The sequence below is a fragment of the Mauremys mutica genome, unplaced genomic scaffold (genome assembly GCF_020497125.1).
Source record: "Mauremys mutica isolate MM-2020 ecotype Southern unplaced genomic scaffold, ASM2049712v1 Super-Scaffold_100054, whole genome shotgun sequence".
In the NCBI taxonomy this organism is placed as follows: domain Eukaryota; kingdom Metazoa; phylum Chordata; order Testudines; family Geoemydidae; genus Mauremys; species Mauremys mutica.
Window position 1 is genome coordinate 148,142 of NW_025423258.1, and position 24,124 is coordinate 172,265.

A 24,124-nucleotide genomic window follows, 5' to 3' on the forward strand; every position below is an offset into this window, starting at 1 on the left:
TACAAAGCTCAGATCCAGGTTTTGTGAAGTTTGGGGGTTGCTGGGCTCAGGGTCTGGGGCTCAGGCCTATTTTTCACCCCTTCTTTCCCCAGCAGGGAGGACGGGACGTTTCGGAAGCCAGAGCCGTCGTTTGCGGAGCTGGAGAAGAGACTCAGCGATTTCTCTCTGCAAAGTGCCGTGCTGCAGGAGATGCTACTGGGATTCAAAGGTGAGTTGGAGTCTGGGGGTGGCGTCTCCTCTGGTTAGAGCGACCCTGACCCTGGGGAGGAGTCGGGGACTCTAGTGATGTCACTGATCCTGGGCTCCATCTCACAGCCCAGCTCAGCGAGTCGCCCTTCCCCATGGAGCAGCCCTGTGGGGCTGGCTCTGTCTGCAGCGGCTGCGTTATCGGCCTCTGATCTCTGTCACCATCTCGTCGTTAACAGCAGTTCCATTAATAAGCAATGGGGGTTTCTCCATGAATGTGAGGGCCTGAATTCTCACCTCTCCCATCTTCTCCTTCCCCTAGAGACGCTGCAACGGGAGCTGGGGAGCGACACAGGTACGTGTCTGTCTCTGACTGGCCCTGGGGAGATTTCAGCCCAGTAACCATGTTAACGACAGGGGATTGCAGCCTCCAGCACCTGGAAGCTGTGTAACAATGGGAAGCGATGTTACTTTGTTCTTGCACCACTATATTTTCAACTGACTTGTCTCTTAAATATTTTAGCTCAGGGATCAGCAACCTTTGGCACGCGGCTCACCCAGGGCTGCCCAGAGGGGGGGGCAAAGGGGGCAATTTTCCCCGGGCCCCGGGCTCCGCAGGGGCCCCCAAGAGAAGAGCGGAGGCTCCCGCCTCCGCCCCTCTCCTGGAGCCTCGGCGCATGAAGCGCCGAGACTCCGGCCGAGCCCCTGAGCCCCGCCCCGAGCCGCATGGTGAGGAGGTGGGGCTGGGAGCTCCAACGGGGCCTGAGCCCCGCCCCGCTCAGAGCGGCGTGGGGAGGGGGCGGGGCAGCTGCCTCCGCTCGGCGTGGGGTTCACAGCCCCGCCCCCTCACCACGCGGCTCTGAGCGGGACGGAGCTCAGGCCCCGCGGGCGACGCGCTCGGTAAGGGGCCGGGGCCGCTGCCGGCCGGGCGATGCCGGGGCGGGGGGGGCTGGCGACGCCGCGGCCGGGTGGGCGGGAGAAGCCGCGGCCGGGGCGGCGGCCGGGCGGGCGGGCGGGAGAAGCCGGGGCCGGGGCGGCGGCCCGGGCGGGCGGGAGAAGCCGGGGCCGGGGCCGGGGCCGGGCGGGCGAAGCCGGGGCCGGGGCCACGGGCGGGAGAAGCCGGGGCTGGGGCCGCGGGCGGGAGAAGCCGGGGCCGGCGCCGCGGGCGGGAGAAGCCAGGGCCGGGGCCGCGGGCGGGAGAAGCCGGGGCCGGGGCCGCGGGCGGGAGAAGCCGGGGCCGGGGAGGGGCTGGGGCCGGGGGGGAGAAGCGGGACCCGCCGCCGAAGCGCAGCCCGGTCTTCGGCGGCGGGGAGCCCCTTCTGTTCCGGGACCCGCTGCCGAAGTGCTCCGAAGACCCGTGACTCCTTTGATTCTGCTCTTCTCTGGCCTTTGGTTTTTAGAATCATAGAACTGGAAGGGTCCTCTAGAGGTCATCTAGGCCAGTCCCCTGCCCTCAAGGCAGGACTCAGTATTATCTAGACAATCTCTGACAGGTGTTTGTCCAGCCTGCTCTTAAATATCCCCAGTGAGGGAGATTCCACAACCTCCCTGGGCAATTTATTCCAGTGCTTAACCACTCTGACAGTTAGGGAGTTTTTTTCCTAATCTCCATCCTAAACCGCCTTAAATCCATTGCTTCTTGTCCTATGGTCATGTCCCCTCTGAGTCTTCCCCAGTTTTTTTCAATCTTCCCTCATAGGTGATGTTTTCTAGATCTTTAATCATTTTTGTTGCCCTTCGCTGAACTTTCTCCAATTTGTCCACCACTTTCTTGAAATGTGGCCCCCAGAACTGGACACATTACTCCAGTTGAGACCTAATCAGCGTGGAGGAGAGCGGAAGAATTTCTTCTCGTGTCTTGCTTACAATACTCCTGCTAATACTTCCCAAAATGATACTTGCTTTTTTGCAACACTGTTGACTCCTATTTCGCTTGTGATCCACTACGACCCCCAGATCCCTTTCCGCAGTGCTCCTTCCTAAGCCGTCATTTCCCATTTTGTATGTGTGCCACTGAGTGTTCCTTCCTAAATGAAGTACTTTGGATTTGTCCTTATTGAATTTCATCCTATTTACTTCAGACCATTTCTCCAGTTTGTCCAGCTGATTTTGAATTTCAGTTCTATCCTCCAAAGTCCTTGTAACCTCTCCCAGCTTGGTATCGCCCGCAAACTTGATAAGTGTAAGAGAGACACTCTGCTCCTGGGAGGGTTTCACCATGTGTCAGAGGGCTACACCCTGGTGGGAGGGAGCTAGGCCTGTACTGGGATAAGATCACTCTGTGCTTCACAGTGTGGCAGAACCTAGAATGTCCATTAGCAGGGAACAATGCTGGGGTGGAATCGACATGTGGGAAAGGACAGAAACCCTGTCTGAATTCTCTCACATTGCCCTTCTCGCCCTGGCAGGCTACAGAATAACGTCCACGTTTCTCCCCAAATCATCCCCTCCTCCCCGGGTGAAGGAAATGGCTGCAATGGAGCTGGCTCAGGTAAGGGATTCTCAGGGAGCTGGTGGTGGGTTCTGCTTGGAGGGAGAGAAGCAGTAAATGTACAGGAGGGTGGGAGCCAGTGATGAGCTGCCAAAATATTAACAACAGGTTCCCTTGTCCTCACCTCACGAGGGGGTCATACCCCCCCAGGGGTCGTGCCCCTTCCAACCCCCCATGCTCCTTGACACCCCCCCGGGGACCCCTGACCCATCCTCCCCCGTCCCCTGACTGCCCCCTGCTGCCCATCAAACCCCTCCTCTCATTCTTGATGCCCCCCCGGAACCTCTGCCCCATCCAACCACCCCTTCTCTCTGTCCCTGACTGCCCCCCACCACCTCATCCAACCCCTGCTCCTTCCTGACTGCTCCCCGGGACCGTTGCCCCCATTCAACTCCCTTGTACCCTGCCCTCTGACTGCCCCGACCCCTATCCAGCCCCCCACAACCTCAAAGGGGGAGGAGAAGAAGGGTGGAGCTTTCAGAGGAGAAGGGGAGGTGAGCTGGGGCCGGGGGCCGGGTGGACAGCTGCCTGAGCCTTTGTTAAATTTAAAAGCTTTTTTAGAACCGGTTGTCCTGGAACAACCGGTTCTAAAAAGGCTTCTAAATTTAACAACCGGTTCATGCGACCCAGCTGGAGCTCACCACTGGTGGGAGCTGCTAGAGATGGTGGGAAGCAGGAAATATCCTGGGTGGAGAAAGGGAGGGGACAGGACGGGGAAAAACCTGCTGACACTAGTGTAGTTTAGGGTGTGATGGGTTGTCACCCCCAGGGGGCAGTCTGGGAACCGCTGTGCCCTCTAACCCAGGGGTCCCCAACCCCCGGTCCGCGGACCGGTACCGGTCCGCGGCCTGTTAGGAACCGGGCCGCGAACTGACCCCTAGCACATCAAGCGGCGTGTCTCCAGCGGGGCCCCTGAGCCCCGCCCGCTCAGAGCCGCGTGGGGATGGAGCAGCGCTGTGAGCTCCAGGCTGAGCTCAGCTGCCTCCGCTTGGCATGGAGCTCCCAGCCCCGCCCCCTCCCCAAGTGGCTCGGAGCAGGACGGAGCTCAGGCCCTGCCGGAGACATGCTGCAGCTGTCGGGCGAGGCGCTGAGGCTCCGGGTGAGGAGGGAGCCGGGGGTAAGAGGCTGGGGCCAGGGGGGTTGGCTAAGGGGCAGGGAGTCCTGGGGACAGTCAGGGCACAGAGAGGGGGCGGAGGTTGGGGGAGCGGTCAGGGGGCAGGGAATGCGGGGGGGTTGGATTGTGGGTGTTCCGGGGGGGGGTCTGTCAGGACTCAGCGGGGGTGGGGGGGGATAGGGGTTGGGGCAGTCAGGGGACAGAGAGCAGGGGTGGGGTCCCAGGGTGGTGGGAGTCTCTGGGGGATGGTGAGGGGACAAGGAGCAGGATGGGTCGGGGATTCTGAGGGGGGCGGGCAGTCGGGGGGGCAGGAAGTGGGTGGGGCTCAGATAGGGGGCAGGTCCGCGGAAATTTTTTTTTCTACGAAACCAGTCCCTGGTGCCAAAAAGGTTGGGGACCGCTGCTCTAACCCTCAAGCTGGGCTGGCCCTTCTCACACTGATTTGCTGGACATTCAGCCAGCCTCTCCAGGGCCTGTTATCACCCAACACAACAGCAGGTGGTGTCATGCAGCCTACTAAGCTACCTGAGTGCTTTACCTGAGCCACTCAAGGAGAGAGAGAAGACAACAGCCAATTTCCCAGCAATAAGTGTTAGCAAACAGATCAAAGCAGATTACTTATATAACCAAAAACTCAAACTAAGCCTAACATACTATCTGGATAGAATTTGAATGAGCAATTTCTCACCCTGACTGATGGTACAAGCAGTCCACCAAGTTTCCATACACAAGCTAGAAATCCCTTTACCCTGGGACCAGCACTTCCCCCAGTTCAGTCTTCGTTGCTCAGGTGTTTCCAGGAGTTCTCTTGTGTGTGGGGAATGAGGCCAAGAGATGATGTCACACCCACCTTATGTAGCTTTTCCATAGGGCAGGAACCATTTGTTCCAAACTCAGTTCCCAGTCCGGTTTGTGGAAAAATACAGGTACCAAAATGAAGTTAATTGTCATGTGGTCTGGTCACATGCCCTAGAGTGCCCTGCTGAGTCATAGTAGCCATGACTCATAGGCTGGCTGGCACATTCAGAGGAGGGCTAAGCTCTTCCACAGTCCATTGTCTTTGTTGATGAGCCATGAACACTGTCTGGCTTCTTCATTGTTGTACCGGAAAGGCTCGTTGTGGGTGTTACCCAGAGTAAGCACATTTGAAAGACAGATACAGAGTCAATATCCATAACTTCAGATACAAACATGATCCATGCACACAGGTAGGATAATCGTATTCAGCAAATCATAACTTTTCCAATGACACCGCACGTGACTCATCTTGTACAAAATGCCTCATGTCCTAATCATATTATAATCCTGCCACTATGCTGAATATGGGCTGTAGTGTCAGATAGCTCCTAATGTCAAGGCACAGGTGTTGGGAATGGAACTTGCCCTCTTTGTGGAACAGGAAATAACCCTCCAGCCAGGGCTGGGAAAACTTCCCAGACTCCCAGTGCTGGAGCCTGAACCTACTGACACTTCATTAATTACCCCCACCCCCGATCTTTGTGGCAACTGCAATCGTTATCGGTGATGATTTTATATTCTCTTCCAGGTCATGGATAAGAACGTTAAATAGCACAGGGCCAAGATCCAATCCTTATGGGAACCCCCTAGAAAGAAATCCACTCAACCATGGTTCCCTATTTAAAATCCCAGTTTTTAATCTATTTAATGTATGCCGTGTGTATTTTGTACATTCTAGTCAAAATATTGTGCTGAAGCAACTCATATGCCTACGTATATTACATCAGTACTATTAGCTGCAACCAAACTTTTGATCTCATCCAATAAGGATATCCACTTAGTTTGATAGAATCTATTGTGTCTAAACCTTTTTAATGGATACTAATTACATTACTCTCCTTTCTTTATTAATGAAATCCAGTATCGGCTACTCCATTCTTTTGCCCAGTATCGATTTCAGACTGACACACTTGTAATTAGCTGCGTCATCTCTTTTATACTTTTTAAAATATTGGCACAGCATTAGCTTTATTCCAGTCTTCTGTAATTTCCCAAGTGTTCCAAGTCCTAATTAAAATTAACAGTCCACCACGCTCCTCCAGCAGGTCTTTCAAAACTCTAGTTCTTCTTCGAGTGATTGCTCCTATGCATTCCAGTTAGGTGTGCGCGCCGCGCGTGCACGGCTCTTCGGAAGATTTTTACCCTACCAACTCCGGCGGGCTGGCTGGGCGCCCCCTGGAGTGGCGCCGCTATAGCGCAGGATATATACCCCAGCCGGCCCGTCCGCTCCTCAGTTCCTTCTTTCCGCCCGTGACGGCCGTTGGAACAGTGGAGCGCAGCTTAGCTGACCTCCACTTCCCTAGCTACTCGTAGTTTCTCTCGTTCTGTTTATAGTTGTAGTTAACTTTGTTTGTTTGTAGAATAGTATAGTGTATTTATTTTACAGGAGTTCGGGGTTTATCCCCTTCCCCTCACCCGGTGCCGGGTCCAATGCCCAGTCCACAGGGTTTTCTAATGCTCGGCCGGCCACAAGCCGCTGCCGGCAAGAGATCTTCTCCTAAGTGCCTCGAGGGATCTTACCTCACAGATAAGTGCCGCATTTGTGAGGCCTTTAATCCGTGAACAAAGGGGAGTGGGGCTTTCGTTTTAAACAGCTCCTGAGGGAGGCAGCTCTTGCTCCTCTGCTCTCGGCGCCGAGCGCTAGTTAGTTTTCAAGGCGCGCTCCCTCGGCACCGGATCGCCGGTACCGCCAAGGCCTCCTGGCACGACCGTCGCTGGCTCCGACATACCCCTCGGCATGGATCCCTCTCCTGGAGGATGAAGAGGCACAATATCCTTGCTGCGTCCGAGCCGCCACCTCTGCAGCTGAGCGCTATGCTCAGTCGGATCGTCCGGCACCGGTGTCTGCCGCGGCACTGACAATACCTGCACCATTTACTCCGGCCAGGCAAGAGCCGTCGAGTCTGGTGCTGGAAAGCTCCCATGTACGTACCGTGGTCGAGCTCGCTCTGAAGCTGCGTCCGAGATGCCTGCTCCGCAGCCGAGCGCTATGCTCAGTCGGATCGCCCGGCACCGATGTCTGCCGCGGCACCGACAATATCCGCACCATTAACTCCGGCCAGGCAAGAGCCGTCGAGTCCGGTGCTGGAAAGCTCCCCGGTACGGACCGAGGTCGAGCTCGCTCTGAAGCTGCGTCCCAGCCGCCTGCTCCGCAGCCGAGTGCTATGCTCAGTCGGATTGCCCGGCACCAATGTCTGCCGCGGCACCAACAATGCCCGCACCATTAACTCCGGCCAGGCAAAAGCCGTCGAGTCCGGTGCTGGAACACTCCCCGGTACGGACCGTGGTCGAGCTCGCTATGAAGCTGCATCCGTGGTGCGAGCTATGGTCGAGCTCACTATTCCCTCCACACCGGAGACAGTGTCCACAGCGAGGGAGCTGATTGCAATGACAGCGTCTGCGCTGCCTCAACCCCCGGCACCACCGGTGCGGGTTACATAGTCGATGGGCAAGCCTGCCTTGATCAGACCACCCTCCGTCGGCACCGCAGAGCGGCACCGTTCATGATCGCGGTCCCGCAGATGTTCTCGGTCCCGTCACCGATCTAGGTCCCGACGCCGCTCACAGTCTCGGCACCGTTCTCCATGTTGGTACCAGTAGTACTCACGGCACCGGTCAGCATCCCGTTCGCCGGTCCGGGACACTCAGCACCGATCCAGCTCCCGGCACCGCCCCAGGCACCGGGACGCCCGTAGCCTCTCCTGATCATCGAGCCTCGCACCCTCGGTCGACCGCCCGGCACAGCTTCGGTGGCAGGTCCCGTTCTCGGTACCGGTATGTCTACTGGTACCGATCCCCGGTGCCGCATCAAGCGACGTCAGTTAGAGACGGAGACTCTACCAAGGGCTTTTCAGCTCCTCCAGGGCCATCCAGCCACGCATCAGTGTCGTCCCGTGCGGACACTTCATATGCGTAGTACTCTGTTTTCCGATGTGCCCTCCAGAGTCTTCCAGGAGACCTATCAGTGGTCATTCTGGACGCCTTGGGTGTACTACCACGCCAGAGGCATACCGGTGATCCCGTCTCGCTCCGTTCCCTCGGAGCTCTGGGTGCCAGAGGCGACAATTAGTCGTCCCCGTCCGACCGGTACAGAGCAACCCCCGGTTCGGCACCGGGCTTCCAGATCCCACCGGATCAGGAGGTCGTCCAGGAGCTCGAGCCCACACAGGACCCGCTTGTCCCTGGCCTTTCTTCTTCCTCCTCCCCAGATGAGGCGGGGGCAGGAACATACCCCTCCGGCCCTCCTCTAATCGAAATGCGACCAGCCCCTAAATCCAAAGAGGCTGGGCGTGTGGTCTTACTGGGCCGTAAGATGTACCCGGAGGGGGCCCCGCAACTTCGTGTAGCAAACTAGCAAGCCCTGCTTAACCGCTACTGTGGGTGGCGGTGGGCAAATTTACAGAGTCGGTTCTTCGGAACTCCCGTCAAGAGTTCGATGCCCTCCTGCAGCAAAGGACGAAGCTGGAGGGAGCTTCCCTCCAGGCCTCGTTGGACGCAGCTGACTCCGCTGCCATGACTCTGGCCTTGGGTGTTGCCACGCGGTGCATTTCATGGCTCCAGTTATCGAGCCTTCCCTCGCAGCTGCGGCACGCTATACAGGACTTGCCCTTCAATGGCACAGGCCTGTTCTCTGAAAACACTGGCCCTAGGCTGCAAAACCTAAAGGGCACTTTGCTCTCTCTCTCTCGGCATGCACACGCCGGTGATTCAGCGCCGACGTTTCCGTCCCCAGCCTCCGCTCTTACCCTGCGCCTTGACAAAGTCAGGACTTGGCCAGTGGGCGTGGCTTACACGGTCGTGGCCATCAATCCGGACCCCAAAGGAGCCGAAATTAGGGTCCTTCTGACCATCAATGGGGCAAAAGCCTACCCATCCTCATCTCTCCTAAGGACCCCTCTCACGAGCGATTTCTCTGTCAAGAGGTGCGGACGCTCCTCTTCATCGGAGCTATACAGGAGGTACCTAAGGGCGAAACCTAATCCCCTAGGCGAAGGGAGGTCTCAGACCTATCCTAGACCTGCGGGAACTCAACAAGTCACGATGTAGATGAGTTCCGCATGGTACCCAGGGCGACCGTCATCTCATCCTGGGATCCCGGAGACTGGTACGCCGCCCTCGATATGAAGGGCGTGTGTTTTCACGTCGCCATTTCTCTTCCATACAGAAGGTACCCTCGGTTTGGGGCCTACCATCGTTATTCCCAGTATACGGCCCTCCCGGTTGGCCTCTATACAGCCCAGGGGTATTCAAAGTGCATGGCTGTAGTCACCGCCTTTCTTTGCCACCGTCGGATACACGTTCTCCGTATCTAGACGAGTGGCTCATTCGAAGGACCACCGGGCCCAAGTTACCAGTCATGTGGGCATCGACACGAACCTATTCCTGTGTCTAGGCCTGATGATCAATAGTAAAATCCACTCTGATTCCCACACAGGGAAGGGAATTCATTGGGGCCGTCCTGGACTCCAGACTCGCCAGAGCCTGCTTACCTCAGCCTTGGTTTCAGGCGAGGGTAACAATTGTACAAGGTCTACGGACCTTCCCGCCAACTTGGACTCGCATTTGCCTAGGTTTCCTGAGTCACATGGCTGTCTGCACATTTGCAACCAAACATGCCAGGCTTCGCCTCCATTCACTTCAATCGTGGCTCACCTGGGTGTGCCACCCGGGCAGAGATAGCATACTCGTGGTCGTCTCGTTCCCCCCCGAGCATCCTAGGCTCCCTCGACCGGGAGTCAGCGCCCTCCCTGGTGTATCCAGGGATGCTGTTTCATTCACCCCTCGGGGTCCCTCATGACAGACAGCCCATCTCTCGGCTGGGTGCGCACCTGGCGTAGTTTCGCACTCACGGCCTTCGGTCAGCGCAAGAGCTGGCCTTACACATCAATGTCCGAGAGCTGAGAGCAGTCTGCCTTGTGTACCAGGCGATTCAGCTGGCGGATCGTCTCAGCAGATCCTTCCTGTCTCACAAGTGGTAGTTTCCTCCGGTCTTTATCTATTCCGTTTTCCAGAAGTGGGTCTTTCCCCGCATAGCCCTCCTCGCTCTCGCGAGAACGGAAAGAGAGAGAAATTCCCCTCGTTCCAAGGCCTCTCCCCAGGCTCGGTCTTGGAGAATTTTCCTGAGGCCGTGGATCAGCCATCTGCCGTACGCTTTCCACTGTTCCCGCTGGTTCACAGGGTCCTGCTAAAACTCCGCATGGACAGAGCGCCCCTGATCGTGATCGCTCCAGTGTAACCCGGGCAGCACTGGCACACCATGTTGCTACACCTGTCGGTAGCAACCCTCTTGGCACAGACCCCATGACGCGGGATCACGGCAACCTTCACCACCCGGTCTTGTAATCCCTGCACCTCACAGCAGGGCTCCTGCGTGGCTAAACCGATCCGAGCTACGTTGTTCTGCCTCGGTTCTACAGGATTCTCCGGGGTGGTAGAAAATCTTCCACTCGGTTAAAGTATCTGGCCAAGTTGAAGCGTTTCTCCTGCTGCTCCGAAACACGCAATGTTTCTCCCGCCGAGGTCCCGCTCCATTCCATCTGGCTCTTCAATCTGGTTCTAACCAGTTTTATGACTGCCCTATTTGAGCCAATGTCAACATGCTCATTGATATACCTGTCCTCAGTGATGAGCTGCCAAAATCTTAACAACGGGTTCCCTATAAAAAGTTCTGATTTAAGGGATGTGCGACAGCATGTATTTTTTGTACCAATAGGGTTACCATACGTCCATATTTTCCCAGGAGGTGATTAAGAACCGAAAAGCCTGACGTGTCCAGGAAAATACAGATGTATTTTAACCCTACCTAAAGTTCTTTTTTAAAAAGATGGGGCTGAACTAGAAATGAGCTCCGTTTCACATGTGTGGGTGGTGATCAGGGACAGTCTCAATTTTTGGGTCTTTTTCTTATATAGGCTCCTATTACCCCTCACCCCCGTCCCGATTTTTCACACTTGTTGTCTGGTCACTCTAGGGTGTGCACATGTGTGGGTCCCAGCTGCTCCCTGCTCCCCCCCCATTAAAGCAGGTGTGCAGGGTTACTGCCCTGGGAACTGCAGGGCACCAGTGGATGTGGGGCTGGCTGCAGATAGGGGCGTGGGGCAGGGCTAGCTGGAGGCAGGGAGTGACACGGGCTGGCTGTGGGCAGGTGATGCAGACGGGCGGGCTGCGGGTGGCTGTGGGCAGGGGGTGGCTGTGGGCGGCTGTGGGCAGAGGCTGGCTGCAGGCAGGGGGTGGCTGTGGCAGGGGCTGGCTGGGGGTGGCTGGGGGCAGGGGCTGGCTGGGGGTGGCTGGGGGCAGGGGGTGGCTGGGGGCAGGGGCTGGCTGGGGCTGGCTGGGGGCAGGGGGTGGCTGGGGGCAGGGCGGGGCAGGGGCTGGCTGGGGGCAGGGGGTGGCTGGGGGGTGGCTGGGGGCAGGGGCTGGCTGGGGGCAGGGGCTGGCTGGGGCTGGCTGGGGGCAGGGGGGTGGCTGGGGGCAGGGGGGTGGCTGTGGCAGGGGGTGGGGCAGGGGCTGGCTGTGGGCAGGGGGTGGGGCAGAGGGCGGCTGTGGGTGGCTGGGGGCAGGGAAGGCGGGGGAGGGGGGCAGACACTCACACGGGGGGGGGGGGGCTGGGAGCGGCAGGAGGCAGCCGGGCACCCACCAGGCAGCAGCAGGAGCCCCAGGGCCAGAGGTCCAAAGAGCAGGAGCAGCAACAGGGCCAGGAGGCAGCTCACATGGCTCTCGCAGCACAGCGCCCCCCGGCGGCCGGGAGGAGGAATTACAGGCTTCCCAGGCAGAGCCCATCAAAACTTCCCTTGCAGGGAAGCTAGTTAACAAGCGGTTCTAAAACCGCTTCTAAATTTAACAACGGGTTCGTGCGAACCGGTGCGAACCGGCTCCAGCTCACCCCTGCCTGTCCTGCAAGACAGTTTTCCTGTAGCCTTTCCTGCGGCCAGACGAGTCTCCGAGCTTCAGACTCTCACAATAGGCCCAAGGTATACTGTGTTCCTCAAGGACAAGGGCAGTTATTACCACGTCCGACCTGCCTCCCTAAGGAGGTGTCGGCCTTTTATATCTACCAGGATATCTTCCTTCCGGTCTTCTTTCCGAAGCCACTATCTTTGCAAGGAGAGCAACTATTGCCCTCCTTCGACATCCGTAGGGCGTCCGCAATCTATATCTAGCGGACAGAGCCCTCTCGTAACGCCCCCAAAACCTTCATCGTACCGGTAGGACGAAGGGCATACCTGTCTCCTCCTAGAGGATTTCATCTTCAATGACGTTGTGCATCCGCACCTCCTCTGTTTTGGCCCATGTTCCATAGAGCCACCGTACTGCACATTCCACCAGGGCTCACGCTTCTCTGCTGCCTTCCTGGTTCACATACCCTTTCAGGGGATGTGTTGTGCACCTACCTGGTCCTCGGTCCACACCTTTGCCTCATTGGTCCAAGAGTCCAGAGCTGATGCAGCTTTTGGCTTAGCAGTTGCATTCTGCAACATCTAACTCCGACCCCACCGCCTACGTAAGGCTTGGGAATCACCTAACTGGAATGCATAGGAGCAATCACTCGAAGAAGAAAAGACGGTTACTCACCGTAGTAACTGTTGTTCTTCGAGATGTATTGCTCCTATCCATTCCAGACCCGCCCTCCTTCCCCACTGTCGGAGTAGCTGGCAAGAAGGAACTGAGGAGCGGACGGGCCAGCTGGGGTATATATCCTGCGCTATAGCGGCGCCACTCCAGGGGGCGCCCAGCCGGCCCGCCGGAGTTGCTAGGGTAAAAATCTTCTGAAGAGCCGTGCATGCGCGGCGCGCACACCTAACTGGAATGGATAGGAGCAACACATCTCGAAGAACAACAGTTACTACGGTGAGTAACCGTCTTTTATCTGGACCCACTGATTTAAACACATCTAACTTGAATAGCTGCTGTTTAACGTCCTCGTGAGTTATTGTTGAAATGGAAAGACTGTCAGCGTCAACGTCTTATGATATGAGTTACATCATCTGTTTTTCTCCAAATCCAGGAGATAAATATTTATTGAACACTTTTACCTCTTTTCCATGATTGTTGATAATTCTGCCATTTCCATCTAGTAATTTATCACTACCATTGTTAGGATTAATTTTGTACTTAATATACTTTTTAAAACCTCCTTCTTATTTTCATTGGTTGATCATTGATTTCTGTTAGCTTCCCTTACCAACTTTCTACAATTCTGACCTTCTAACTTAGATTCTAACTTCCCCTTTCTTCCATATATTTTATTTGGAGAGTGTTGGGATTCCTACCAGGGAGCTACCAGCAGGGTCCAGAGACAGCCCAAACTCCTATATTAAGCTAGTAGCTATGTGATAAATGTGATGACCCTGCCTCCGTCTGTCAGCTGGGAGACACAAAGGTTCTCTCTTTCCACCCTCTGATGCCTCCTGGATGCTCTAGGCAAGGTGGGGTGGGACTCTGTTAACATGTACCTCCCGGAGCTTCCATGTACCTGGTGCTGCTGTTCTGTGAACAGTGGGGTTGTGAGTGGGGCAGCAGATACTGAGTGTTGGACACTCTCTCTTTCAGGGGCCGGTGACCTTCGAGGAGGTGGCTGTGTATTTCACCAGGGAAGAGGGGGCTCTGCTGTACCCCACTCAGAGAGCCCTCTACAGGGGTGTCATGCAGGAGAACTATGAGACTGTGACCTCGCTGGGTAAGGAGTCCTGTCCCCTGGGTTATTAGAAGCTGTGGGGTCTCTAAAGAACCTGAGTAGTAATAACTTTATACCTTTATTTGTCATACAAGTTTTGACAAGTTTCCTTGCCCCCCCTTTTTTTGCCTTATCTCCCACCCACTAGTATCATTTTTGGACATGTGCCTTTTTGGTGCCGTCAGTCATTTTAAAATTGCATTTAATGTATCCTTATTGGATACATTAATAACTGTAGCTTTCGTGCCTATTCCTCATTTTAAGAGGAAAATATACCTCCTGTAGAATTCTAAATTGAGTAAATAGGTGTATGACTCATGCATGGCTTGTGTGACAGTCAGATGAGCTCCTATTTTGATAGGAGAGCTTATAATGTTGCCATTCAGGACCCCACGGATGAAGGGAGAACAGAGCTGTGGGAGGGGAGGAGAAGGGGGGAGTAGATAATTCTGGGGTGTCAGGACATGGGGAGGGTGTGTGCAGGGTTAGAGCTAAGAAGCAGCAGGGAGGGATGAGGTTGTGAGAGACGAGGAGGGAACACAAGAATCTCCCAAGGTGCCGGCAGGTGGTGCTGGCTGAGAGTAATGGGAAGAAGTGGAGAGGAGTGTGGAGGAAGGGCACCGAGGAAGTGGCTCAGTCTCAGGTTTGAAGCTAAGTGGCCTGTCCTTGTGGAAGAGTGGGAGCCCTTGGGGGTCTAGTGCACTCAAGAGGCACCTCCCAAGGACTGTTTAAAAGCCAGGGCATTGCAGAGATCCTGTGGATACATGACAGTGCCAGAGGTTCAGCCTTATGGGGAAAAGATACAAAACAAGAAAAGGATCTAAATGCGTGTTTACCATCGCTCCCTCTCAGTCCTCATGGGAATCCCTGATCCGTTCCAAAGTATATTAAAACCTTCCTTAAAGGCTTACCTCTTGATTATCAGGTCATGTCCATTTGTTAGAGGGTTTTCCCTTCACCCTCCCACTTCCCTGGTTCTTGTCACGCAGACAGCAAGCAGCGAAAGACCAGAAGTCTGAAGCACAGATAATGCGATGTTTATTGGGGTTATTTCCAAGCAAGCATATTCCACTGCCCTAATGAACTTACATCTAGAAAAATTAATTATGCAGCAGACAGAAACAATTAGAGAACTAGACTGATTAACAAGTAAAAGTGGTAGCCATAAAGATAGAACAATACAGAAATGAGGGTTTCACAACCACAACCATTGATAAGGGATTTCTTGCCAGACAGGATGCTGTCAAACTAAGTTTTCTTTAACCATCTTAAGATCTATTTCTTTATCTGGTGGTGATGGGCACTATCAGGACAGGATCGACTTCCTAACAGCCCAATGGCACCTTATTTCAGTGTGACTGGTTTGGGATGTGAGGATGTGACCCTTCGCTTCCCAGCTTATGGCTGCCCCTGCTGCTTAGCCAAAGGCCTTAGCGTAAGAACAAGGCCTCAGACTGTCACAGTGAGAGAAGGCCCAGACACAGGCAGACTGTGATTTTGATTCTTAGCTAGTTACAGGGGTATAAAGACAAAGTGATAAAAATACCCCTAAGTTCTTAAAGTCTAGGCTTTACAGGCAGGCCTGAATATCTCTATTCTAACAGTAGGTTCTAGCCCTTCCCCCATTCGGTGTCTGTCCTGTCTATTTAGATCAGGGGTCGGCAACCTTTCAGCAGTGGTGTGCCGAGTCTTCATTTATTCACTCTAATTTAAGGTTCCATGCGCCAGTAACACATTTTAACGTTTTTAGAAGATTTCTTTCTATAAGTCTATAATATAGAACTAAACTATTGTTGTATGTAAAGTAAAAAAGGTTTTTAAAATGGTTAAGAAGCTTAAATTAAAATGCAGAGCCGGCCCCCATCCCCCACCCTCCGGACCAGGGGCCAGGACCCAGGCAGTGTGAGTGCCACTGAAAATCAGGTCACTGCCGCAGGTTGCCTACCCCTGATTTAGATTGTAAATTCTTCAGGGCATGGGCCATCTACTATTCTCTGTTTGCACTTTGCCTAGCACAATGGGGACCCACTGTTAGTTGGTCCTTAGGCACTAAGGTAGTGACTATGATTTGTTATAATAGTAACTCTCCTGCCACTTTGAGCCAAGGAAGATGGCCTTGGGATGCGTAGCCTTATTTGGGGTGTGTGAGTAATGTTGATTTGATTTATCAACTTAATTTAATTTGTATTGTAATTATTTTAATTAATTAATAATAATACTTAATCATTTATATTAATTAATATGAGTTTAGGCTCGCCAATTTGTTTGATCAGAAGATAAAAGTTCGTGTTTCGAATCAGGTTCCACAGAATTGATAAAGGGACCTTCGGGGGTATGACAGGAAGCTCACACGGAGACAGATATAGTCATAACGACTTTTTATTAAACTCAATGAAATAGTAAGTAAATTGTAAAACAGGTAGAATTACAGAGTTACAATTGTATTACTGTTGTTCAGGAGATACATATGATGATACAATATTATGTGCTGCAATCTTTGGTTAATATTCACACCCTGTTTTGATAAACTGGCGTTGGCCTCGCCTCTGGCAGTTCTGGTTTCACAGCTCTTGCAGAGGAAACTAATGCAAAGAGCTGTCAAAGCTACTTTGGAATTTACTTTTTAGCTCAATTAAATAATCTAATACACAAATTAAAATAAAGTTTAGAGAGACCAAGCTTAGCCGAGTCCCTTTTGAACTTAAGGTTAGAAAAGAAAATAAGTGCGGCCTATTACTGGTTAATAGCCGTCGTAGATGGATAGCATGAATACGTAGTTGAAGATGGTGAAGTGTAGAGAAGAAGGAGGAGGTTGAGATGGTGGTGGGGATACCATAGTGAGGTAGGTTACCTCTTTTTATAGAAATAAATGCCGGAAATCCTTCCTCTTATGCCCAAATTTCAGTTTTCCCCCATAGAAATGTTAGGGTTCGCTTACTCCATAGGCTAGTGTGTATGTGTGTATGGATGACAGGTATCTGCGCACTTGTGGGGTACTTGTTAAGTCTGTGAGTGCAACTTTGAAATATCCCCTTTGCTATTCTTCATTGTCTATTGGTCTAGGTAAAGGGTCTTAGACCTAAGCGTAGGCACTTTATTTGGGTATAGGAAAAACAGTTCCTTTTCTGGGTAAAAGGGCACAGGATGTAGCTATGCTAACTTTGCTTTAGCTTAAAATGCAGGTTTTTGGCCTGTAGGTTTCTTGCATTACAGCCAAACATATTTTTAATATGAATTAATAAACCTATCACAATACTGTACTTATAAGAAAAGAGATATTGATGCGGGCAAGCAGATGAATCCTGAGGGCTACAGATGTTACTGCCTAAAAATGAGATGGGGTTAAAACTATGGAATATTCTTTGTGACAAGTATCCCACAAATTCCACTGACCTCCCTTGTTTTCTTTGCCTGCAGTAGGGTTTCCAATTTCCAAACCTGATGTGATCTCGCAGCTGGAACGAGGGGAAGAACCGCGTGGGTCCCGGACCTCCAGGGCTCTGAGAAAGAAGTGCTCCCGAGAGCTGCCTTCACAGGTGAGGACTTGGTTAAACAACTCAGCAACTGCTTAGGAATGAAGGAAACATTTGGGATGCCCTACAAAGACCCGGTGAGCTCTCCAAGTTCAGGATTGTTCCCTGCAGATGTGGAATCATTATGGCAGATGTCACTCATGGCTTCCCTCCTATTCTGACTGACAACTGGCAGCAGGTCCCTCCCCGATCTCACTTTCCCCTGAGAGTTATGGTGCAATGAGGACCCAGAACTGATGCCTTCCTCTCTTTTCTGTGGAAGGGTTTGGGGAAAATCAGCACCTGATAGGTTTGATCTCTCCCACATATATTTTGGTTTGTTCATCCCTTTTTCCATTCCTCTCTCTGACATTTCCTTTTTCTCAGGCACAGGGAGTGACCTATGTCTGGATTCTCTCTGTCTCCCATCCGGCGATGGGCTTTTGAGCGAGAACGAGGAGGAGAAACCCCAGCAGGAAGACACTGTGCAAGTAGATCCAGATTGGATGTTATCAGGAAGATCCAAAGGGAATGTTTCCAGGAGTTGTGCACTCCCAGAAAACACAAAAGCCTGTGAGACTCAGCAGAGGCCAGAGGAAAACTACAGTAGCCACTCAGACCTTATTCCACGCAACAGAATCAACTTGGAAGAGACACACTACATGTGCCCTGAGTGCGAGAAAAGCTTCAATCAGCGCTCAAACCTTATCAGACATGAGAGAATCCACACAGGGGAGACGCCCTACACGTGCTCTGAGTGCGGGAAAAGCTTCGGGCGGAGCTCTCACCTTATCACACATCAGAGAATCCATACAGGGGAGACGCCCTACACGTGCGCTGAGTGCGGGAAAAGCTTCAGTCAGAGCTCAAACCTTATCACACATCAGAGAATCCACACAGGGGAGAAGCCCTACACGTGCTCTGAGTGTGGGAAAAGCTTCAATCAGCACACAAGCCTTATTGGACATCACAAAATCCACATGAGAGAGAACTGTTATAAATCCCTTGACTAGGGCTGGCCAAAGTTTGGTTTTTTTAATCACATTTGTTAATTCCCACATAGTGATTTTTGCACCATCTTCACCGTGGTCTCTCAGCTCCACCAGATCAGTTGCCTGCTTCTGCCTTTTGCAGCTCACCCTTCTTTGGGGTTAGTCCTGTGATCTTTTCTATCAACTCCTTTCCTTTGAGTCGAAGGACTGTGTGTCCCTCCAGCCAGGAATGTTCGTCAGCTCCTGATGGGGGAGAGGTTTGATTCCAACAAGCTACACTGAGGCTAAAACTGCCTGTGCCTGACATCCACTAGAGCTGTACATGGCGTTGGCTGCTCAAGTTAGTGATCTTGGTGTAGCAAGACAATTATAGTTGTAGAGCAGATGCAGCCCAGGTGCAGGGGTTGGCATTAGCTTTCCCCTTGACCTGACCTGAATTCCATCACTTTTCCTAGTCTAAACAAACCCTGAGCATCCCAGTTATATTGTTCCCCCATTTCATAGCAATTGTTAGTCATCGAGTTCTCCCTGGGGAACCAATTGTTTCATTCCCAGTTGCTCTGATGTTGCTTCAGGTTGTGCTGGGGAGCAGATATTTTTATTATCATTTTCCACACTTAAACTATATTGAACTATAACGAAGAGCAGGAACAGGGCAGGGATATGGGAAAATGTCATTTCACCCGCTGTAACTACAGACGTAGTTAGGATAAGTCAGAGGGATTCCCTTATTCCCCATCACCATCCTCCTTCAATCCATGCTAGAACATAAGAATCCTTTTCCTTTCCCCCGTTGTGGGATGGGAGACTTCCAAAAGTGCTCCCTGTGCTATAGCACATGGCTAAGCTCAGAGAATAAACCCCCAATAGCCCCTGAGCTTTGCTTTTTGAATTCTGTGTTTCCGATTACTTCAAGCCTGGGCATTGTGATTATTTACCAGTTTATCTAGCATTGTTCCTACCACTGTTTCTGTAACATATTTTGTTTTTTATGGGACAGGGTTGTTGTTCCTTTGCCCAACCCCAACCTGGAAGGGCCAGGGTGTCTGTTTTCTCTGGCCCCTCCCCACAGACAAATCTGACATGGTTGCACCTGCCAGGAGCAAACAAAAAGCCCCATCGGTCACACACACAAAGCAGATACACACACAGGACACAGAAGAAACTGAATTATTTGAGCTATCAACATTTCCACTTTCCCACAGCATGTTAGTTCTGAAGGTTGTTTTAATTTGTTTATTTTCTTGGAACCAGAAATGGAGAGAGAGAACACTGGAGTCAGTGGAATTACAGCAGGAAGGGATAAGTCTCATGATTTGTCACTAACCAAAGGCTTTGTGAACAGAGCGATAATGTTACTGAATGGTCTGGCTAACCCTGCAGTTAGAAACAATCAGCTCTATGGGTGGTAAATTTACAGAGGCTCTGCTGCTGATCATGAAATAGAAGCACATTACCTTTAAACAGCTGCTACTTCAGTGCTTCTGGAAGTACAGAAAACAATGATCTGTGTTAAAGGAAAGTTGCTATTTCTCAGAGTCCCAATTTCTATTGTGTGTGTACAGGAAGGTTTGAATGTGTAGCAGGTAGTTTCGCAAAACTTAACTATTTTGTGTGTGTAACAGGCTCCTGCCCACCTCCAGCAGAGGTTTCAGTCACATACGATGGCAACTTACCAAATGTCACACAAATTAGTCCATCCCTCCCCCTATTCAGTCTCTGACCGGAATGTTAGAATGAGGCAGAGAACTGGGAAAGTATCACAGTAGGAATACATTAAAAAGTGGGATTAATCAGAGCTGGGCTGCAGACAGAGCCTGTTCTACAGCTGGTGAAGTGACAGGGACACACTCCCGCTAGTGCTGGATCTGAAATAACAGCAGAAGCAGATCGAAGAGAATGAGCTCATGGGCAGCTGCCTTGTCAGTGCATCACTCACCTGGCAGGTGTTACACAAAACACAGCACTTCCCCCCACTGCCACCACTTCATTATACTGTCCATGGGGCTGTTTGTCCTGCAGGACTTTGATCTGTCCGGGTGGTCCATGGAGATCCATAAAAGAGCCATTAGGGGAGCAGGAGTCATCCCAATGGAAATCTCTCCACTTCTTTCTCAGTGTTACCTTCTTAGCCCTGGCTTTGGAGATGACATTAGCCTTACTCCTGTCTTGATTTTAGGTAGGATTGTGATCACCTTCTGGGGCTTGGCAGCTTAGAACTTTTGAGGGCTTTTCTCTGCCTTTTTGGTCCCTACTGCAGTCAGTACATTCTAGACATGGGGATGGTGACCTTCCTGAGGATCTTGACAGCTTTAGCCAGCTTCTTGGTGGCTATTTTCCTGCTCACAGCCACTGTCTTCTTCTCATGCCTTGTCCTGGGGACCCAGCTGCTGGTTGAATGGGAAGGAGCCAAAGTGCTGGTGACTTTAGCCTGCAGCAAGTGGCCTTTGCTCGTCAGACTCCTGAACCCCAACTGGATGTGGTTCTTGTTCTTCTGCACAGCACAGCCCTGGAGAGGAGGGATCTGCAAATGTACATTCATATGATCCCTTTGTTTAATTGATGAAAACATAAACTAGACACTTAGAGGATTGGAACTGATTTCAGCTGATGGGCAGGTTTGCTAGGTTTTTATGCATTTGGACAGTGAAATGTTGAGTGTTTACATTCATTTCAAGCATCCCCGTATAGTGGAGCTCCTGAACATAATGGAGAATAGTAATCAAAATGTTTTCCCTTTTTTAAAAAAAATAAAATAAAATAAAAGAATAAGGAGAGGCTTATTAGAGGGCACTTGGATTTGAAGCAAGGACCACTTGATCTGCAGTCAAACACTCTACCACTGAGCTATACCCCCATGAGAGCAGATGCTTTCCCCATTGTAGCTGAAGCACATCAGTGATTCCAATAGCAGGGGCAGGGTCTCTCTGGGGCACAGAGATTTTTCGGGGAGTTGGTGGCTCCTTTCCTCACCCTGGAGTAAACTCAGCTTTTTATTCCATGGTACATGTTTTATGGACTAACAACAGCAGCTTGAAGAAAGAGGAGAGTGAATATCTCACTCTCAGGGCTGAAGGTGGCCACGTCCCCTCTGTCTGACCGTTGCCATTGCAGGAGAGAAGGTTTCAATGGAGTTGAATGCCCAGATTCAGACTAGAGACACAGAAAGGTTTTGCTGTTCGTTGAACAGCAAAGGAAATTGTGTCTGTATGTGAAACTGAGGAGGGACATGAAACGCCCACAGGGTGGCGCAATGCCCTAAGCTAAGGCAGGAGGGTGAAGGAATGAGGCTGAGGAATGACTGAAGTGGACTCACCTGGGATTGAAATGACATTTGTTTGCGTCGGGTAGTGAAAAATGTGACATTAATTCAGATGCAGGGTTGAGGCTTCTTTAGCTCCTTGTAGAACGTGAACTTGATTTCCCTGAAGGGAGAAAGGGAAAGTCTGGGGCGGCCTTTAGTCCCTGGCTGGAGCAGTGTATAAAAAAGGCTCCAGAGATGCAGCTGGCAATTACAGGCCACTAAGGCTAACGTCAGTACCAGGCACATTGGGTGGAATTGTAGAGCCCAGTGATTAGACTCATAGCTAACCAGGATTTTCTGGGTGTATCTATTGGGTTTCCAGGAAACGGGGCGGGCGGAAGCCCGCCCAATGCTAATGGATCCCCCCCTCAGCCTAAGGGGAGGATCCACAGGGCCTCAGAAACCCACTAGTTCCGGGGGACAACTAATAAAAACAGGGACAGGAGTGCGGTCAAAGGGTCATAAGAAGGGAGCCTGACGGGGATACCGAGCAGAGAACACCGGATAGCGCCCACTGCTCCTCGAAGGCGTCAAGAGAGCCAGCAGACACCGCCCAGAGGAACTCCGCCCGGAGACGTGAACGGACTAAGGACCGGAAACAATCCCCACAGTCACAGGAGTCTCTGTTGGCCAACCGCCTCTCCCTGGTCGTGTAGATGGCCATTTTAGCCAGGGCGAGGAGGAGGTTGACCAGGAGGTCCCATGACTTTGTGGGGCCACGGATAGGGAGTGCATGGAGAAGTAGGTAGGGGGAAAAGTGCAGCCAGAAATGCAATAGGATATTGGTGAGGAGCCGGTATAGGGGCTGCAGCCTGGCGCACTCTAAATCAACGTGCGCCAGGGTCTCCACTTTGTTGGGTGTAGCGGGGTGGTCCCCTGCTCCTGCCCTGCGGGGCCTGAAGCAGCCCAGGAGAGGGCTGGGGCTGGGGCAAGGAGCCTGGGCTGATTGGGGGAAGCAGGCTCAGCTGTGGCCATGCCCCAGTCAGGCCCAGCTGGCCCCTAGAAGAGGCTGTGAGCCAGGAGCCCAGTCAGTCTCCCTCTGCTTGTAGCGAGAGAAGGGCCTGGCTGCAGGGACCTAAGCAAGACACCTAGAGTGGGAGCAGGGCTGGGGAAGGGCCAGAGGAGCTGGGAGCTCTGGCCTGGAAAGCCCCAGGCTGCAGGCCTGACTCTAGGCTGAATAGGTGCAGGGCTGCAATGGGGCAGCCCAGGGGGAAGCAGAGGTGGCAGGTCCAAACCCCTTTGCCTGTGATGAGTGGCTCATACTGCAGTCTGCCCCAGTGAACAGGGGCTGGATGGAGACTGGGCAGTAGCCAAGACTGAGGTGAAGTAGGGATAGTGGGTGGGGGTTCCCCTGGGAGGGGGAGACCCAGAACTGTGGGGGTACTGCCAGGGTAAAAGGGGCACCGGGGTCCTGGGAGGGACAGGGGGCCAGCTGCGGTAAGGCAGATCACCGGCCTGCAGAGGGTGCTCTGACGGCTGGAGAGCTAATTCCCAAGATGACCAGCAGGAGGTGCCGCTGGGTCAGTCTGCCCCTGCTTACATTGGGGAAGAATGAACATGGTTTTTGTAAAGGAAAATCATGCCTCACGAATCTACTATAATTATTTGAGGGAGTCAACAAGCATGTGGATAAAGGTGATCCCGTGGATATAGTATACTTAGATTTTCAGAAAACCTTTGAGAAGGTCTCTCCCCAAAGGCTCTGAAGCAAAATGGGATAAGATGGAAGGTCCTCTCTGGGTTAGGTAACTGGTTCAAAGACAAGAACGAAAGGGTCTGATTTTCAGAATGAAGAGAGGTAAATAGTGGTGTCCCCCTGGGGTCTGTACTGGGACCAGCACTGTTCAACATAGTCCTAAGTGATCTGGAAAAAGGGGTAAACAGTGAGGTGGCAACATTTGCAGATGATACAAACCAGCTCAAGTTAGTTACGTCCAAAAGAGAGTGCAAAGTATGACAAAGGGATCTCACCAAACTGAGTGACTGGGCAGCAAAAAGGCAGATGAAATTCAATGGGGATCAATGCAAAGTAATGCACATGGGAAAACATGATCCCAATTCTACATCTAAACTGATGGGGTCTAAATTAGCTCTTACAACTTAAGAAAGAGATCTTGGAGTCACTGTGGATACTTCTCTGAAAACATCTACTCAATGTGCATTGGCAGTCAAAAAAGCCAACACAATGTTGGGAAGTCATTAGGAAAGGGATGGCTAGCGAGACAGAAATATAATATTGCCTGTCTATAAATCTGTGGTCTGCCCACACCTTGAATACTGGAGCTGGTCCCCCATCTCAAAAAGATATATCGGAATTGGGAAAGGCACAGAAAAGGGCAACCAAAATGATTGGGGTATGGAACAGCTTCCATGTGAGGTGAGATTAGTAAGACTGAGGGGAGTTTTCAGCTTGGAAAAGAGATGACTAAGGGGGGGCTAGGATAGAGGTCTATAAAATGATGATGGGTTTGGAGAAAGTAAATAAGGAAGTATCAGAGGGGTAGCTGTGTTAGTCTGGATCTGTAAGGAAGTGCTATTTACTCCTCATAACCCAAGAACTGGGGTCACCCGATGAAATGAATAGACAGCAGGTTTAAAATAAACCAAAGGAAGTATTTCTTCACCCAACACACAGTCAACCTGGGGAAACATTGCCAGAGGATGTTGTGAGAGCCAAGACTATAACAGGGTCCACCAAAGAACTAGATAAGTTGATGGAGGATGGGCCCATCATTGGCTATTAGCCAGGATGGGCAGGGATACAAAACCATGCTTTTGAAGTGTCCCCAGCCTCTGTTTGCCGGAAGCTGGGAATGGGCGATGGGATGGATTGC

At 52.2% G+C, this 24,124-nt stretch overlaps 1 non-coding gene across 1 annotated transcript; it reads right to left on the reverse strand.

The window, feature by feature from the left end:
• Window positions 1-20,771: 20,771 nt before the first annotated feature.
• On the reverse strand, window positions 20,772-20,843 carry TRNAC-GCA. Its single transcript has one exon. It is a non-coding gene; the product is annotated as a tRNA-Cys (tRNA).
• Window positions 20,844-24,124: the final 3,281 nt, after the last annotated feature.